The sequence below is a fragment of the Lithobates pipiens genome, unplaced genomic scaffold (assembly GCF_037356315.1).
Source record: "Lithobates pipiens isolate NorthernLeopardFrog02 unplaced genomic scaffold, aLitPip1_a1.2 Scaffold_22, whole genome shotgun sequence".
In the NCBI taxonomy this organism is placed as follows: domain Eukaryota; kingdom Metazoa; phylum Chordata; class Amphibia; order Anura; family Ranidae; genus Lithobates; species Lithobates pipiens.
In genome coordinates, this window is record NW_027507784.1 from 121065278 (window position 1) to 121078623 (window position 13346).

Here is a 13346-nt window from a genome sequence, read left to right on the forward strand (position 1 = left end):
GGTAATCGTGCATCCTTCTTTTGTTTTAAGATGGATTGTGAGCTTTTGTTTTCCCTTAAGCCTAGAACCTATGCCACTGACTATATTAAGATTCGTGCTTCCATCAACCTGCTCACTGGACAATGCAAAACATGGGCTCATCAGCTTTTACAGGAAAGGAGTCCAGTCTTGGATAGCTGGGAGGCATTCATGTTTGCTCTGGACTCTTACATTCCTGTTTCTAAGAAAACCAGAGTTCCCAAGTCTGCTCTTTGCTCACGTGGCCTGCGGGCATCCAGGGACAGGAGTACCTGGTACAGATATGGCTCCATGCCATCACAGTATGTTCCAAGACATGAAGCTGAAGTCCTTACCTCACAAAGCCTAGACGCTCCTAATGTCACACGCACACCTTCCCTGGGAGACGTGGAACCCATGGAGATCGGGGCCATCCGGCCCAAGCTATCTCAAGGTGAAAGAGAGCGGAGGAGAGACTGTGGACTTTGTTTTTACTGTGGGGGGAGAGGGCATCTTATCTCTCTCTGTCCAATTCGCCCACCTCGGCCAAAGGTTCTCCAAGTGGGTACTTCTAGGATCCTTCCTGCTGTCCCTGAATCTCTGCCTGCTATCCAGCTCGAAGTTCCAGTGTCGGTGTCCCCAGTCGCAGTTCCAGTGTCGGTGTCCCCAGTCGCAGTTCCAGTGTCGGTGTCCCCAGTCGCAGTTCCAGTGTCGGTGTCCCCAGTCGCAGTTCCAGTGTCTGTGTCCCCAGTCGCAGTTCCAGTGCCGTTGACCCCGCTTGAAGTTCCTGTGCCGTTGACCCCGCTTGAAGTTCCTGTGCCGTTGACCCCGCTTGAAGTTCCTGTGCCGGTGACCCCGCTTGAAGTTCCTGTGCCGGTGACCCCGCTTGAAGTTCCTGTGCCGGTGACCCCGCTTGAAGTTCCTGTGCCGGTGACCCCACTTGAAGTTCCTGTGCCAGTGACCCCGCTACCTCCTGACTGTACCTATGCCTCAAATGGCACCATAGTCCGTAAGCAGGACCTGAAGACTTTCGAAAGAGCCTTGCGAGCGATGAAAGTATCAACAACTGGAACTTCTAAAACTAATAAAGCCCAAAGGAAATAGAATGTTAATGCACCTAGATTAACAAGAGAATTCCACCAGAGGTTCCCTCACAAACCGGGCCCTAAGACGTCCAGTGGACGTCTTGGGAGGAGGAGAAGAGTACTGTTAGGACCTGGGCTTGAACCTGGGACCTCTGGTGTGTCTGGCAGTGACTCTGCTTACTGAGCCACCTGGAATGCTGGACAGCTCCTTGGACAGCTCCTTGGACAGCTCCTTGGACAGCTCCTTTAGTGATCTTGTCTTGAATCTTGTTTGCCTTGAACCTTGAACCCTTTGCTCCTCCCATGAACTTCCTATATAAGCCATGTCTCTGCACTTGCTCCTTGCCAGAATATTGTGCCATCTCCAGCCTGTATCTCGTTCCCGTCTTCGCTGCTGCCGCTTATATTTACTACTGCTTGTTATCGACCCTTGGCTTGTTCCACGACTACGCTTCTGCCTGATCCCAATCTGCAACAACTCGTTACCGACCTTTTTGGCTTGCTTACTGACCACGCTCTAGTTTGATCCTTACCTGTTCATCCGCTACTGAACCCCGGCTTGCTCACCTCCTGGTGGGGCTATCCTGAGGACCGCGACCTGGCACTAACACGCAGCCAAGCCCATCTCCACCTTTGAGAGCTCTGGTGAATACCGGTTAGTGCTTAGACCCCGCACCTCAGGTGAACCCGTGCCATCAGCCAGGGTGACCTGTGTGAATATCTGCTCTGCTGCTATAGCTATTGGTCTCTGAGCCTGACTCCAGATCGTGACATAGCCCAACAAACTGGTTTTGAGGAGTTGACTGAATTATTTGATTACTGACATGTTGCAGGAGGATGATCTTGGTCATGTGCAAGCATTTCTCCATTCAGATATTTAGGGTGAGAAAAACAGCACCATGACAATAGATTGACAGGAGGGTTCAGCCACTCAACTGTCAGAGGACATCAGGCAGGGAGCAGCAAGAGGCGGTAATGTTCCAGCAGCTGGAGCTTCCTGTAAAGTGGGCTCCAGTGATGAGGAGGGCGTGGATGATGAAGTGGCACACTGTCTATGGTTGCCACTGCTTGGGAAACAGAAAAGTTCTGTGAAAGAGTTAGAACAACAGCAAGAATGTTGTCCAGGGACAGGGACAGCTTTTAGAGGAAGAGAGGAAGTAGCCATCCTAATCCATCTGGCGTTGCTGCCCCACTGGTGCTAGTCACTACTATCCCAAGAACTGGGCCACAAAGCTCTGCAGTGTGGGCCCTTTTAAAACTATCTGCTGCCAGAATCACTATTGTGGTCTGCAGCCTTTGCCTATAGTGTATTAGCTATGGTAGAGTACAGCTATTTGGGTATCACATGTAAGAGCCGACACATTACTCTGAACCACATGGCTCAGTGGGAGCAGCACCTGAAGTGGACACATCAGCAGCAAAAGGCCTGCACCCCTCCTCCTCCTCTTTCCTCACTTTCTGTATCTCTTTTCCTCCAAAATATTCTCCTCCTGCATCATCTGTGGTCTCAAGTGACAGGAAGGGATGTCTCACAAGGAGTTTCTTTATTTCTTTTTCATTATTTACAATTATTTTTGTTATTTTTTTTTTGTTGGGTTTGTGATTGGGAAACTGCCTTTTATAAAATGAGTCAGGCCTGAATTACAGAGGACTACCAAAAACCTACTACAGATTTGACTATAAATTTTATTTTTACAATACACTTAACTAAAAAAAGACCAAACACCTTTCCTGTTGTTCTCTGTCTCTAGCACTGTTGCCAATACTTCCACCTCCTGACACCTCTCCTCATTTCCCTACCCCTCTTTCCCTTTTCCAAAAAAAAATAATCTATTATATATATTCTTTTTTAGAAAGGAACTCTTTGTGCTTATTGTGCCCAACATTTGGCCCTGTTCTCACTGCCCTGTGTCTCTACATGTGGCCTGTGCTTATAATCTTAAAAATTTGGTGCCAGTTGCCATGACCTGAGGCGCTGAGCCTAAGGAGCCCCCTGATATTCACTAGTGCATCTGGCAAGAACTGATGAAAATTGCTGCTGAATGGCTCCCAGGTTGCAGGCCCTACACAAACTTAAACTGGCAGACTGGGAGCATAGAAATGCTGACCAAAATACCTGCCTTGTGTTTATACATTTTGGCCTATTTAAGCAACTTATATACTCTTTCATCTCTGCAATTTTTGTGTCTACAGTTTGTAATATTCTACCTTGATACATTAAATTGCCATATTGCTGCTGGTCAACTTTCTCTGAATTGGGACACTTTTATTTTTTGTGTAATTAAACATCTGCCTTATGTCTAAGCCTTTTCCCTCTTCAGTCTGCTTACATAACTGCCCTGTTGCTGGTCTATTGTGTGTCTCATTTTAGTCTATTCTACCTGGTCATATTTATTTACAGTCCAGGAGCTGACCCATTCGTAGCAAGCAACATCTAAGGACGTTAGTATTTAAAAAAAAAAAAGAGACATATGGGGATATGGCAGGGGGTTGCGGTGCACCTGGGGTGAGGGTGTGCAGTGTTTTGGGTGCACAGTGTTTTAATATTTTTTCAAATGTAGCACCCTCTAGTGTGCTAGATGTAGATTTTTGTTAGAGTAGGTAAATCTTTCAGGCTTGGGTGCCAAGCCTGTGTGTTTTTCTGGATCAGGGTTTGAGTGACTCAGGGAGGGCTGGATGAATCACAGGCAGCATCTCTGACACCTTCCCCTACTTCTGGAAACTTACAGAAGAGTCCAGAAGAATGTGAGTAGAGGTGAGAAGGAGCTTCCTGGAGTATTCTAAGGGCCCTGACCAATCCCCAGCAGGTGGGTTGGCAGGGGGCAGGCCCCCTTAAATACTCAGGGTCAGCCCAGCTGGGGTAGTGGAGTTTGGGTGGAAGCTGGATATAGAGTGTTAGGCTGTTGGTGGCCCCAAAGTCTGGAGGTTTACCTCGGGCCTGGGCTCTGGTGCGAAAGGGACTTTTTTTATGACACACACAGAGGTGTCCTGACCAGGTGGGCTGGTTAATGTTACAGTCAAGAGGACTGAAAGGCATGCCTGAGAGGACTGGGTGCAAGTAGTCTGGGATGGATGCAGAGTCAGTCTGGGAGAACTGTGGAGTCTTAGCCAGGAGGGCTAGTAAAAGGGGCAGCAGCAGCCAGGTGGGCTGACAGTGCCTAAAGAGTTGGTGCTGGGATTAGTAGCCATGGGAGGAGGACAGCTGGGCACTAGGACTTTTTGCTACACTACCAAAGGGGCCCGCGGTCCCTGCCTGTAAATGGCATTTGCTACTGGTCTGATTGCGCTCTTGTCATACCATTCATACAGTGCCAGCTGGTCCTGAAGGTAGAAGGAAAGTGTATATACAGACGGTATATAGTTGTGTTCCTGAAGAGTTCTGCTACATTGATCAAGTGGGTATCCCATAATATCCTAATCCCTATCATAGTTCAATACCCTTAATAAAATAAAAAATAAAATATAAAAATACAGCTGAAAGGACTGCTTCTTGACTCCAGTGTGCTGTGGAAATTTCTGTGTGCCTGGCTGTGCAAGGTGGGAGATACTCCAGTCACCAGCAGCTCCTGTGGCGGTAGCGATACGCAAAGGTTAAGTGAGGTGTTTTGAAAAAAGGCAGCCTTTGCACAGACCATTAACAGCAATTGCTAGATGGGTTTCAATCACCCCAAGCTAAAAGTTAAAATCTAAAAGAAGAGAAAAACTGAAAAAAATATGTAAAAAGTATCTAAAATGTTCACATTGAAAGTAAATTACCCCAGCACTGGAATTCAAAGAGCCCAAACATAATTTGTTAAAGTAGATGTAAACTCAACCACTAAAATTTCATAAAAGCTTTAACGTGATTTTAATTGCTAGCCTTCATGAAAACAACAGTTGGTGATGCTTACTGTATATAAAGGTCCTTGTTTGAACACTTGTGTTACGAGATTACAATGCTCTGCATCTATCCTCTGCCAGTAAATCTTCTTGTCATATGCTCTTGTAAAGTTAAATATTAGCTGCTGTGCCAATGCACTTTGCCCAGACATATGTCACTGTTGTCACTATTTAAAAAGAGGGTCTGTGAAGAAACAAGTTATGACAAGCAACAATTAGGGAATATGCCCAGTGAAAAAACACATGCAGTCTGTTATTATTGTAGTGCATGCTGCAGATAGACTGGAGGATTTCAGCAGCATTATGGTTTCAGCAGCATTACACCCCCCCCCCCCCCCATTCTCTAAGATACACAGCATTTTGCTAACTATATGATATTCAGCAAGGGTTTACATCTGTTTTAATAGACCTGACAAAATCTCCTTATGCAGTATGTCAACAGCACTCCCTATTAATTCTGTATCACCATTAAAGCACATTCTTAATATGACTGCGCCGGTGACCTCACCCTTTTGAGTGAGAGGATGGGCTTATCCATAAGCCCCCTTATTGGCACTAATGAGTTGATATTTGGTCAAAGGCCGGGCAGTGACTTATGGGTGCACATAATTCAGTCTGGTGAATTTCTGCAATGATCCATCGGGACTTCAATATTTGAACAGGCAGAGTCCACCTTGAACCCATGGTAGGTGTGAGACAAAACCACATCCCTACTTCCTTACATAAGAAATTAGTTGGATCAATGGCAGTGAAATAAGTATGCATTTTATTGTACCTTGGCTGCCTGGGTGGAGGAAATATGCTGGCAATTATGCTGAATGGGCTGAGCCTGCCTGTGTGCAAGAACCCTTATGGCGTGTACACTTTCCGTCAGAATAGAAGAAGGCACTGTACCAGTTCATACATTAATTGGTGCGCTGGAAAAGTAATTAATCGAACATACGAACAGGCGCACATTGAAGCGCAAATAGCGATAATAAATACCCGCATATGTAAACTGCAACTTGCAATAGGGTAACTGCAGTTTTCTCATTGATAATAGCGCTCGCCCAATACAATTACCATATTTATCGGCGTATAACACGCGCAGGCGTATAACATGTGCCAGCGTATAACACGCACCCCATGTTTAGGAGGGAATTTTAAGGAAAAAACTTACATTTAAATACCCATCAATGCAGCCTTATCAGTGTCCATCTGCAGCCTTGTCCATCATTGTCAGTCTCATTGCAGCCTTGCCCAGTCTCATTGCAGCCTTGCCCTTTCTCATTGCAGCCTTGCCCAGCCTTGCCCTGTCTCATTGCAGCCTTGTCCAGCCTTGCCCTGTCTCATTGCAGCCTTGCCCAAGCTTGCCCTGTCTCATTGCAGCCTTGCCCAGCCTTGCCCTGTCTCAATGCAGCCTTGCCCAGCCTTGCCCTGTCTCATTGCAGCCTTGCTCAAGCTTGCCCTGTCTCATTGCAGCCTTGCCCAGCCTTGCCCTGTCTCAATGCAGCCTTGCCCAGCCTTGCCCTGTCTCAATGCAGCCTTGCCCAGCCTTGCCCTGTCTCATTGCAGTCTTGCCCAGCCTTGCCCTGTCTCATTGCAGCCTTGCCCAGCCTTGCCCTGTCTCATTGCAGCCTTGCCCAGGCTTGCCCTGTCTCATTACAGCCTTGCCCAGCCTTACCCAGCCTTGCCCTGTCTCATTGCAGCCTAATCGTTTTTAAAATTAGCGCCGCTGAGATACACATAGCCGAGTGTACTGTGTACTCGACTAGGCTCGGCTCCTCTCGGCTCTGCTTGCAGGTCCAATGGCGGGACTGGGCGTGACTGCGAGTGGAACCGAGAGGAGCCGAGCCTAGCCGAGTACACAGCACACTTGGCTATGTGTATCTCGGCGGCGTTCGCTCCTCTTCCCCTCACAGTCAGTGGAGGATCGGCATATAACGCGCACCCATGATGTCCCCCTGATTTTAAGGGGAAAAAAGTGTGTGTTATACGCCGATAAATACAGTATTTAATTTAATCTAATTGGATGTGTCTTGTTAGGCAATTAGTAGGTGTTCTCAGTTAATTAACCCTTTTGATGCTAATCTCATTCCTATCACTTTTAATATATCTTTGAAATATGTTTTTTTTTCTTTTTTTTACCCAAATCTTTCAATACATTACAAAGAACAATTACATTACAAACCCAATAAATTAATATTTTTAGATCTTGATCTTTAAAGTTGACCATACACTGCAATCAGTTAGATCTTAAATAAATTAAATTTAATGCAAGAGCCTTAGTTTTCCTTGATTTCCTATCATTTTAATTAATTGTTCAAGTTACCTATTATGCCCAAATATCGAGTTGTACAGAGATTGACAAATCAAATTGCATAGTGCATGACCATCTTAAGTGCAACATTTGGAATGTAGATGTGCCATGACCCATTTGTATTTTCCAAACGATATTTATTGGGCATTATACACAGGGCCGTCTTTAATATTGATTGGGCCCCCCCTCCATGCAGTTTACTGAATCAGATCAGACAGCGATTGCGATTGGTTGCCAGAGGTTACAGTGTATCATTACCACTCACTGACTTGTTGCTAGTGGTTACAGTGCATAATTTCTGCTTGTAAGTAGGTAAATATCCACGCTCAGTTACATTTAAACAACTAACAGCAGCTGAACACCATAACCCAGATACTGGGCACAGAAATGCAAAGAAAAAAAATAAAGTGCAGCGCTTGTTCAATTTTAGTCATACATTTAGGGCAAAATTTATTCAGCCACATGTCTTTAGTAAAAAAAATGTCAATAAGCATAAATTTATTGGTTTGCGCAAAAGTTATAGCGTCTACAAACTAGAGTACATTTTCTGGAATTTACACAGCTTTTAATTTCTTGAGGTGCTAAAATGGCAGGGCAGTACAAAACCCTCCCAAATGACCCCATTTTGGAAAGTAGACACCCCAAGGAAATTGCTGAGGGGCATGTTGAGCCCATTGAATATTTTTTTTTGTCCCAAGTGATTGAATAATGACACACAAAAAAAAAAACGTTTACAAAAAGTTGTCACTAAATGATATATTGCTAAAAAAAAAAAAAAAAAAAATGATATATTGCTCACACATGCCATAGTTATATGTGGAATTGCACAACAAAATATATTCCGCTGCTTCTCTTGAGTACAGGGATATCACATATGTGGAACTTTTTCGGAGTCTAGCCGCGTACGGCACCCCGAAAACCAATCACTGCCTTCAGGATTTCTAAGGGTGCAAATTTTTGATTTCACTCCTCACTACCTATCACAGTTTCGAAGGCCATAAAATGCCAAAATAGCACAAACCCCCCCCCCCCCCAAATTACCCCATTTTGGAAAGTAGACACCCCAAGCTATTTACTGAGAGGCATGTTGAGTCCATGAAATATTTTATATTTTGCCACAAGTTGCAGGAATATTACAATTTTTTTTTTTTTGCACAAAGTTGTCACTAAATGATATATTGCTCACACATGCTATGGGGATAAGTGAAATTACACCCCAAAATAAATTCTGCTGCTTCTCCCGAGTACGGGAATACCACATGTGGGGGACTTTTTGGGAGTCTAGCCACGTACAGGACCCCGAAATCCAAGCACCGCCTTCAGGATTTAAATATAAAACGCTACCAAAAAAAACTGTTAGCGATCGCAGAGATCAGGCCTGACTCTGTGAACGCTGCAGTTATGTGTTTAGTGTTTTGTAAGTGACAGTGATCGATCTATACTGCACTTGGGTGGAGGGGCAAAACGCAGGTGCCAGCAGGTATCTGGGCTGATCCCGCTAACAATGCGTTTTTTTGGAACCCTAAACTGCTGGGGACGCTAGTATATATCTGATAAGATCAGATATTGATCTGTTCAGATTCTATACCACTACGGGAGGTGTATGCTTTGCGCATGGGTGTTAGCGGTACTGGCACTAACCTAGCGCTGCCTGGGGCGACGCAGACCCTGACCATAAAACCTAATTGATATCACCCGCCGGGTGATCAGGGGGTTAAACCTTTATTGGGTAATAAATGGTGGGTGCCCTGATGCTATAAAAAGCAAACTAACTAACCAGAGTCACCCGTAACACTTATACGGTGATCACTGGTGAAAGGGTTAACTAGGGGCAATCAGGGGGTTAAAATCTTTATTAGGTAGTATATGGGGATCCCTGGCGCTATATAAAAACCTGATGAGGAACCTAAATAACTAACTGGCTAACCAGCGTCACCAGTGGCACTTATACGGTGATCGCTATAAAAACCTGGCGGTGAACCTAAAAAATAACGAGCTACTTAGCGGCACCAGTGACACTAATGCAGCGATCAGCAAAACGATCACTTAGTGACACTGGCAAAAGGGGGCGAAAGGGTTAGGGGATCGGGGGGGGGGGGATTTGTGTGCCTATGTGTGCCTACATGTTAGTGTAGTGTTTGGTGCACTTACTTTCAGTGTTTCCCTCGTAGTCCGGTCAAAAAGACCGCCCGAGGAGAATGACATCACTTCCTCCCTGCCTGTGTTTACTATACACAGGGGGAGGAAGCTTCTCATTCGTCAGGAGCGATCGAGAGGGGATGGCCAGAAACCAACGGCCATCCCCTCATCCCGAATCGCTCCTGCAGCGAAACGGACCACCACATCCAGCGGGAGGGGGTCCGATCGGACCCCCCACCCGCTGGAAGGCAAGCACGTACATGTACGTGCTTGTGCCTGTACGTGCCATTCTGATGACGTACATTGGCATACGGCGGTCCTTAAGTGGTTAATATTGATTTCGTTTGAATGCCACTTTATTTTGGTTTTGGATTGTCACCATTTTTGCACTTTTCATTTGCGATTATTTAACCATTATTTATTGAACAAGCGCTGCACTTTATATTTTTCTCTTTATAATTTTTGCTTGTTGATTGGTTGCTAGAGATTACAGTACATCAATTCTGCTCACTGATTTTGGAAAAGGGTTTGGGAGTTTCTTCTGCATTTGTAGCAGATAGAGCAGCCCATTGAAATGAATGGGCTGCCCTACACATGACCTACATCTTTATCCACCCTGTCAGTGCACCTTTGCATCCTTAAACCTATGCTAACCTCTGCACCCAAAACCTCCCCCATCCTCTCCACTCCTACCCTCCCCTTCTTTAACTCTACCTGCCTCCTTTGCTCATCTTTGCACCCACCTTACATTTGCAGAACAGGCTGATGATAGGCTTAAAGTGGTTGTAAACCCTTACAAACCACTTTGACCTACAGGTAAGCCTAGATTAAGGCTTACCTGTAGGTCCAAGAAATATCTCCCAAACCTATACGGTTTAGGAGATATTTGCCTGAAGACGGGCACCACTGTCTACGGCGCATGCGCCGTAGGCAGCAGCGCACAGGCGCACTGAGCTTGGCATCGTCGATGACGAAGATGCCGCGCAATGCCGTGTGTCTCGGCTCCTGTGCCCATGTGCGGGAGTGACGTCATCGCTGCTCCGGCGAATCACAGCGCCGGAGCAGCAAGACCCACGGAGACCCACCAAGAAGATGGACGCTCGGAACTACAAGGGACAGCGGTGACTTCGCTGGCTCCTGTGTCAGGTAAGTGACACATAATGGGCTACTATGCGATGCATAGTAGTCCATTATGCTTTGCCTTTGCAGGGAATGAAAGAGGAAGTAAACTCATCAGGGTTTACTTCCTCTTTAATGACCACAGTTGTAGGCAGAACTTTCAAGCGTGCCCCTTTACCTCCCCAGTGGGCAGCATTCATTATAGGTGATGGTGGAAATGACCTCGAGGTGCATGATATACATATGAATACTGCCTCGATTTACATGTGAATCCTTCCGGTCTACCGCTATGTACATAAATGTCAGTATTTACATATAAACACAGGGTCTGCAGATGAGTCATCTGTACACAACAATAGGGCAGATCTGGGCAGCATTAGTAATAGAACTTCACACTGATATATCAGGGCACAGCACGGGACTAAAACCTCAAGGGACAAGGAATTTAAACTGAGATAGTTGCCAAGTATGAGGCAGCTGCTTTGGGCCCCACAACAATGACAGGGCCCAGGGCAGCTGCCCCTTTTTCCCTGCCTTAAAAACGGCCCTGATTATACAAGGCACACGAGAAACCACCTTTTTTCAAGACATGCTAGAGTGATCAGGAATCTCTCCAGCTGTTGTGGAACTACACATGCCATGAGGCATTGTAAAACTCTGACATTCACAGACATGACTAGGCATGATGGGAACTGTAGTTCCAGAACTGGAGGGCCATAGTTTGAAGACCCCTGTGCTAAACTATTGCTATGCCTCCAGAATTGGGAGTGTGGCATCTACCCAACTTCTCTCTGCTGGTGGATAGAAGAATCTACATCTATAGATATATATCTATAGATATATCTATAGATATATATATTTATATACACACACACTGAAGCAGGATACAATATAAATTGGCCCAGAAGTGAATCTGTACACGCGAAGTAGGTGTGTTTTGAGGCCAAATCATTTAGAAATACACACATGACCCACACAAACATGCTTGGCCAGTCCATCACCTTTACACTCAGCTTCTTTAGCAAGGCAGTGGTTTCTTGGAGGTGTGCTTGGGGTCGTTATCATGTTTGAATACTGCCCTATCTCTGAAGGGAGGGGATAATGCTCTGCTTCAGTATGTCACAGTACATGTTGGCATTCATGGTTCCCTCAATGAACTGTAGCTCTCCAGTGCTGGTAGCACTCATGCAGGCCCAGACTATGACACTCCCACCACCATGCTTGACTGTAGGCAAGACACACTTGTTTTTGTACTCCTCACCTGGTTTCTGCCAGACACGCTTGACACCATCTGAATCAAATACGTTTATCTTGGTCTCATCAGACCACAGGACATGGTTCCAGTAATCCATATCTTTAGTCTGCCTGTCTTCAGCAAACTGTTTGTGGGCTTTTTTGTGCATTATCTTCAGAAGAGGCTTGCAGACCAATTTGATGCAGTGTGCAGCGTATGGTCTGAGCCCTGACAGGCTAACCCCCCACCCCTTCAACCTCTGCAGCAGAGCTGGCAGCACTCATATGTCTATTTCACAAAGACAACCTCTGGATATGACGCTGAGCTTGTGCTCTAAGTTTCCTTGGTCGACCATGGTGAGTCCTGTTCTGAATGGAACCTGTCCTGTTAAACCGCTGTATGGTCTTGGCCACCGTGCTTTAGTTCAGTTTCAGGGACTTGGCAATCTTCTTTTAGCTTAGCCATCTTTATGTAGAGGAACAATAATTTTTTTTCAGATCCTCAGAGAGTTCTTTGCCATGAGGTGCCATGTTGAACTTACAGAGACCAGTATGAGAGAGTGAGAGCGATAACACCAAATTGAACATACCTGCTTCCCATTCACACCTGAGACCTTGTAACACTAACAAGTGGCATGACACCAGGGAGGGAAAATGGCTAATTGGGACAAATTTGGATATTTTCCCTTTGGAGTGTACTCACTTTTGTCAGCTATTTAGACATTAATGGCTGTGTGTTGAGTTATTCTGAGGGGACAACACATTTTTGTTTATTTAGCATATCCAAAATTATACATACAAAACATCAGGTAGGTATTACATCATGTATAGGCATCAATGAATTCCAAAATTTCATAATAATAATGTAACCATCAGCAGTCTATGACCACAATGTCCTGAATCCTCAGCCCTACCCTGTAACTCAGTCTAGTCACTTTCTTTTTTATGTTCTAACAGTAGAAACCAAACAGTTTAAAAAAAAACAAAAAAAATGTCCTTTAGGAGAAGGAGGTACCCCCTATTCTGTTAAGGGCAGAACCCCCCTCCCCTCCCCCAGGGGTTCCAACATTTATTTTTATAAACCATGGGCAATGGGATTTAGCTTTAAATACCCTACATCCTTCTAACTTCAATATGTATAGTCAGTGCATTGTGCTCATACTCCCACCCTCTGGTGGAACTCTGCCATTTGGATTATGCTCCTAGTTATAGCTGCTACTCTAGGCCCCTTCGTCCTCCAGTATGCTCTTGGATTCCACCCATCTAAACCATGCCTTCCTGAATTTCTTGGGGGCACACTGACCTCATACATCATCCTATATAAAAGTACATCCATATTCACTACTTTTACCCACATCCCTACTGTCAGCTGTTCTCCATAGATACAGCGTCGGGCTATACGTTTTCTTACTCCAAAGTATAAAATCCTAAGGAACAGTTTAGTGTAAACATTAATCTCCTCCTGGTCAAAGACCACCAGGAGGCAGGGTAGGGGAGAGCATATATTAGGTAAGTCAAAGTTATCAGATGTAAATTCAGTCACTTGAGACCATAAAGGTCTTATTCTAGGGAATTCCCATACCATGAAAGTCCCT